General features: G+C 30.8%; 1 long non-coding RNA gene across 2 annotated transcripts; it reads left to right on the top strand.

Annotated features, from left to right (window-relative positions):
• The first annotated feature begins 590 nt into the window (after positions 1-590).
• On the top strand, positions 591-6,334 carry LOC131014053 (uncharacterized). 2 transcript variants are annotated; one of them, XR_009097997.1, is made up of 3 exons: positions 591-796; positions 895-2,135; positions 5,674-6,334. It is a non-coding gene; the product is annotated as an uncharacterized LOC131014053 (long non-coding RNA). The 2 variants fall into 2 exon arrangements; XR_009097996.1 differs by lacking the exon at positions 5,674-6,334 and adding an exon at positions 2,207-2,413.
• Positions 6,335-7,185: the final 851 nt, after the last annotated feature.

Here is a 7,185-nt window from a genome sequence, read left to right as displayed (position 1 = left end):
CGAGGATCACTTCAACCTTCACCGATTCAACGACATAAGCTGAAGCTCTGCAGAAATTGCTACTCAGCCTAAAGCTTAACCGCCACAAAGCTTTAATCGAAGAAGAGAATTCCAAAGCCAAAATCAGTCACTGCTGATTACATACATTCTCTTAGACCCTAGGCATATATCTGTTTACCCAAAAGCCAAAGGTCAAACTTGCTTCAAAGAATGACTTGATCGAACACATTTGGCAAAAGTTTGGCGATGATAATTAAATGCTTAGTATGTATTTTTTTTTCCTATTTCGAGTTTGCATTGCTGTAGTTTATATTTTTAGTTTGTCGTAATTTAAATTTTTATTAATTTGTTTTTTTCCTTTTAATTTTTTTGTAATATTTTAATTTATATTTAATATAAGTAAAATTATTACGATTAAAATAATAATAAAATAATTATATATAATGTTGTGGTTGGGTGGTCGGGTGGTTGGAGTGGTCATTGATAAATCAACAAAAATAAAGGTGGTTGGGTTGGAATAAATATAGTGATGTGAAAGAGAGAGAAATTAATTAAATATTAAAGATGATTGGATGGTTGGGTGGCTGCTGATAAACATAGCGTTACAATCCCTCAATGAAAGAACAAAAACAATCCCTCAAATCCCTCACTGAAACTGGCGTAAATCTCGGTTCCCTCACAATCCCTCATAACCCCTCACTTGCAATCCCTCCCTCACAATCCCTCACTGAAAGAGCTGCTCTTACCCTCACAGAGACCGACGGTGTAAATCTCGGTTCGAAAGAAGAACAAAAAGGTGTAAATCTCGCTATTTTTCTAAGTTTTAATATAGATCTATCCATTATTTATCAACATTTCACTATACTGACTTCATTTTTAACCTAACAATGATAGGTACCCTGTTGGATGGAGAATTCGAATAAGCCAATTTTGATAAACATCTCAAGGAATCAGGATTACCAGTTTTGAAGATAAGTATCTAATTTGTTTTTCTCACATATTTAGATGTACTCATAAATTTCTATACTAATGTTATTTTTCAAAACATGTATGACAGCAATTCAAAACAATCGATACACAAAAACAAACACAGGATGATCTGTTACTTAGACAGAGACGAAGAAGTCGGTGGACTAACTTACATAAACTAAAGATAAATAACCAACACGAAGATAAGTATTCTTTCTCATAATACCTGTAACATTTTTATCTGTATTCACTTTCTTTCCACTAAACTTTAGAGATTTTGTCAATTTTCTCATTTTCACATACCTGCGAAAATGCATAAAATAGTTAGTGTTTGCAATAATTATACTTAATATTTATGAAATAAATGAGAAACTATGAATGAATATATTGAACCTTGAATTTCAATTACACTCTCTCTCTGAGAATTCTTAGATGAAGCTGCAAATTTTGTAAAATAAGATCTAACTGGATTTTCTATTTATATGAGAGCTGGAAAATATATATCCATCGGTCATAACCATAAGAATTGAAAAACTAAAGTGCATTCTTGAACAGCAAGTATCTCAGTTGCAGTGGGTGATAATCTGTCATAGAGGCTCCAAAAAGTAGCTATTGCTTTTTCATACATTACCTTTGGATAATACAATTACACAGATATGTAATTCTTTATTCTTACCAATCAAAACAAAAGTATTTTTATGTTTAATTTTAAAAAAAATACTTGGTTAAAGCAAATTCTATAAGCACGGATACATTTAATTAATGGATAACAAAATGATACTTAATATTTTATATCTAGTGTATAGAGAACTTATTTTTAACTATATTATATATATATAAATTCTAATTTATTTCATTTCTTTCCCATATAAAGTGAAATTTAAAGTGCAAAAACTTAGACTTTAGATTTTACATGATCACCATACATGCACTTGGGGTATAATGGTTCATGTAATAAAGATTATACTTGCAATTTTCACCAACTGATTAAATGTTTATAAACCTTGAATAATTATGAACATCTTCCTTTGTAAATTTTATAAATTATGATCATCTTTTGCAGGACGGTCTCGCTGCCAAATCAGAAACCACCAGTTTTATTCGATTCTGAGTACTTAAGGGAATCTAATACAATTGCTGCTCACACTATAAATCATTATAATCAGGTTAGTTATTTAAAGAATATTTGTTTGTTTATTTGATGTGCTGGAGTGTGATCTGCCCGGTGATCATGCAGGTGGCCTGGCTGGTGGCCTTTACTTTATCTGCAAATTTATCAAATTCGTGACACATTCAATATATTTCCACATCTAAAATGAATATATATGAAAAATATTTGATGGTTTATTTGATGTGTTGGAGTGTGATCTGCCCAGTGATCACGGAGATGGCCTGCCTGGTGGCCTTTATATCATCTGCAGTTATTTCAATTATCCTTAAGAAATTTTTAATTACACTTAAGTTTTTAAATTTTGTAGTTGTAATAAGTAGTTTCATGATTCTTGATAAATAAATATCTATATGATAGCTACCAAAAGGCCTAAAAGAATTCTTTCAAATTGTAATTTAACTTCATGTAAAGCTAAAACTTTACTAACTCAAAACACTTAGCATAAAGAAAACAGTAAGATGAAAATCATTAATTTGAATTCTTTTTTAACTTGATGTAAAACTAAAAACTATAGTAACTTAAAACACTTAAGGTAAAATAACAGTACAGTGAAAATGTACTCAATATTTTAGTAGCAAGATAATATTTCATTACAAAATAGGCTAATATTATCCTTTGTACAAATGTCATCCTACTGCATTTGACACATCAGTGCATATATATATTGCACATCACATAGCAGTCATCTACTTACATAATTTTTACAAAAACAAAAGTGGCCAAAAGCTAAGTAAGATGACACAAGGTTCCAGAAAATACATTATAATACCTAGAACAATTCCATAGCTAAGCTAATGCCTATTACTAATCCTTCTCAATCTTCACAACAGCCATCTTCACCTTCTTCTCACCCACAGATGCCTCAAATTCTTTTGCCAAATTTCTCTTCACAGAACATCTTAAAGTCCTTGCATAATCTCCAACCAACTCATTGTCTCGTATAATAGAAGAGTTAGCTTGGCTTGCAAACGAACCTGAAACAAAATAAACAAACTTAAGTACAAATAAGATGCATAATTTTTATATCAAGAGAGAACAAAGTCCCAACTGATCACCTTTCTATTTCCAGAGAGAATTGGCATAGTTGTGATCTGGGGCAGTCCCTCACACTCCTCTTCAAAAGATTTTTGAGAATCTTCATCCTCGGGTTCTCCTTCAGAATCCTTACTCTTAGAAGCATACTTACCCACACATCTGGATTGCTGCATATTTTTAGAACAGTGTATGGCCTGTCGTTTAGTGTTTTGATATCAGCTCTAAGCTGCATTTTGAACAGGATAGTCTTCCCGATAAGAGCACTTTCAATTTCCTTAGGTATAATTTCAAAGTGACCAACCTATAAAAGTTGAAAAAGTAAATAAATTAATAATATATCACATTTCCTCAATAACTTTTGGAACAATATTAATAATCTAGTCGTAAAAGATGTATTTTAGAAGAAACATGCATATGCGAAAAACAGAAACCAACACATTTGCTTATTTAACAATTAAAAATGCATATTTACTTACCTTTACTGCCTACTATAGTGAGATGTACATTAAATTCTCCATGTGCATTACCTCATTCCCTTTCAGCTGTACCTCCGAAGCCTTCTTTCCAAGCAAAGTAATGCATTCTTTATCCCAAAACCAAAAGTGACACATTGTTTGTAGAGTCAACTACATTCTACATAATTTTAATAAATTTAAGTTAAGTACAAGTAACATATCAGATAAAAATATTAAATCAGCATTGGTTGTAGAAGAAACAATACCTCATTTGTGACAATTTCATCAATAACCCTAGTTAGTGTTTCATCAGCAGACACGTCCTCTTTCACAGCTTCCAAATCCATAGACAGTGTGTTTTTTGAAAGAACTATCTCTACAAATACTGAATCATATAAAACATAAATTATAAGTTTCTCTCAATTTAAATAATATGTACATAAAATAGTTCACTGCAAATGCAATACTTACAGCTCCCTGAATTTAGTTATCTCCTCAATATCACAATTCACAAACAGCCTAGAAACATTTATGCTCGTGCATACACGCACATCACCTACAATATACATTTTAATACATGAATTAATAAGACAAATAAAATAAGGAATAAACTGATATAAGATTTAACCTTTACCCTTGTAAACTGTTGGCCTGCAAAATTGTATTATAACAATGGCAGCATGTTTGTTCATTTCTGGCTTGCATTCGGAATGAGTCGACATATTCCTCCCAAAGAGTACAATACATTTATTGTGACTGTATATGTAAAAAACAATTCAGATTCCAAATAAAAGGACTAAACAGAAAATAAAGAATGTTAAACTTGCCTGGAATCCTCAAGCACAAGCTCTATGAGCTTCGCATTGTTCTGATCTTTAATAAACCCCTTTTCCACCAACACTCCAATAATATCTACAGGTTCATATATCCAATATTAAAAAAGATTTAATAAGCATTATATATATGACACATCAAATAAGATGTAAAACTATTTACCAAACAACACTCCTCTTTAGCATCTTCAATAGCATTTATCTCTTTGAAATCCTTGAAAATGAATTTGTGAATAGGAAATTCAGGATCAATGCATGCTGACATCTGACTTTTTGGGAACAACTTCCCGAATTGTTGTTTCTGACGAAGAAATGTCTAATCGAACAACAACATCTTCTTTCATGATATTTCTAAATGCAGCACACTGACCACGTGGTATAGTCAAGTGAATCCTTGTGCCCTATAATAATTCATGCACAATTTAGGACACATATAAAAGCTGAAGCATATAACATATGCAGTAAATATAACTTTAACCATTATATCATTTTTTTCACATACCTGTATAAAATCTACTCCCTCCGTCCCAAACGAAATGTCCTATTTCTTTTGAGCACGGAGATTAAGAAATGTGTAAAAGTAGATAAAGTGGGTTAGTGGAAATTATCTAAATATTAAGTATAGAGAGAGAGTGTATTGCCAAAAAAGAAACAGGACATTTCGTTTGGGACAGCCCAAAAATGAAAACAGGACTTTCGTTTGGGACGGAGGGAGTATATAACTATGTAACTAAAACACTATAACTGTAATATCATAAAGAGGCTACAGTATTGCAGTTTAGAAGATTTTAAATTTTACTGCCAATTCGGACTTTTCTTAATCTAAACACATTTGCCTGAAAATATTGTATATGTTACACATAATGTATTTAATATCTGAAATGCATCTTTTTAACTTGTGTAAATATTTTGAAGCTTAACAGTAAGTTAGGTAACATTAGCACAAATGTTTGACATAATGTATCACTTCTTGATGAACTACATCATGAGCAATTTTAGAAAGTTTATTAATTACTTTTTATCTGCAGCACATCTTAAGAAGAAAATAATACTCCGCTAGACCATATGCATTTTTAATACAACAGATCGTACATTAGCTACTTGATATAACCTCACTATCATGGACAATATATTCAATAGATGATTGGTCCACTCCATACTTAGTGCCATAGCAACGAATACATCTCACTTTTATCATTGAATTTGACAGACGGATGCAAATCGACAATCTTCGTATAAATAGGTGCCATTATGTCTTCAAATATCTGCAGTCATGCAAAAAAATATTCACTTAGTATTTGCAACATTTTGTAATATTTAGAATTTACATAGAGCATCTGTTCTACTTATAGCTAAAATACAAATATTTGAAACAGTCATCAGCTTTCCAACAAAGAGATTAGGAGTAAAGGTACAGGATAAAACAACATTTTATGTACTTATAGCTATAATAGAAATATTCATAACACAGTTTTTCAGCAAAGACAACATGAGTAGAAGTATACAACAAACAACATTTTCTGTATTTATAGCTATAATACAAATATTTGTAACACACAGGTGTTCAGCTTTCCAATAAAGACAACAGGAGTAAAGGTATACAAACAACATTTTCTGTATTTATAGCTATAATAGAAATATTTGTAACACAGGTTTCAGCTTTCCAACAAATACAACAGGAGAAAAGGTATACGAACAGTGAACAGATAATTCTTTTAGAATTATCTTTCCAATGTTAAAATTACTTGTTTCAGAAATATTTGGAACAGTACGTGATAAAACAAACTGTAATCTCTATTTCAGTTTTTTTTTCAAGCTGATCTCTTTTCAGTTTTCAATGATATACAAACTGTGATCACATATTTTGTAAACAATGTTATACACTGACAATGTTTATGTGATGTATATAATAAAATCAAACACAAAAGATTATAAACATCTATCAAATATACTTTAGAATCTTGCATTTTAAAATAGAAAATCCTATTCTTTCAGAAAAAAAGATGCTTTGGAAGAAAAGAACAAACTACCAGTTAAATTTTTTGGAAAACCTTTTAGAAAATGAACATAGGAAATGAAGAGATTAAAACGAAAACCATTTTTTGAAAGAAACAAATTTTGAAAGAGAAGAACAGAATATCTGCAATTTTTTTTACAAACCTTTTGAAACTGAACTGAGGAAATGAAGAGATTCTGGTTCTATTTATAGGTAAATTCCAGACAATTTTGAAATTTGAATTTTGGCTCCATGTTTGGGGCCCAAGTTTATTACAAATCAGATGCTTTTAATGCTCAAATCTTGATTATCAAGGCAATTATATAGGTTAACAAAAAAACCTCTGAATATTAGCACAATTACACGCAGACTTCTTCACAAACGGAAATACATTGGTTAAAGAGGTGGACCATTTTCCCGCCAAATGGATCCTAATGGCTCAGGCTGAGCTTTTATATATATATATAATATATATATGGAGAGGTTCAAGTGAGAAAACTTTCATCTTAGTCATTTAGTAGTAAGATCTACGATGGATGCATTATATTGATGAATGAATGCAATATTTGAGTTCGAATTATGGAGTGAGTGAAAATATTTTTTATTTTTTTATGTTTTTTGAATGCATTAATTTCACGACGCATGTAGTAACTTTACAAGTGAGTGCAATGTTCTTAGTATTCATTTTAAATTGTGATTTTTACTTTAATCAATCTATACTAGAGA

Source organism: Salvia miltiorrhiza, chromosome 3 (assembly GCF_028751815.1).
Source record: "Salvia miltiorrhiza cultivar Shanhuang (shh) chromosome 3, IMPLAD_Smil_shh, whole genome shotgun sequence".
Lineage (NCBI taxonomy): Eukaryota > Viridiplantae > Streptophyta > Magnoliopsida > Lamiales > Lamiaceae > Salvia > Salvia miltiorrhiza.
Note: the sequence above shows the minus strand (reverse complement) of the source record. Positions and strands in the feature narration are given on the sequence as shown.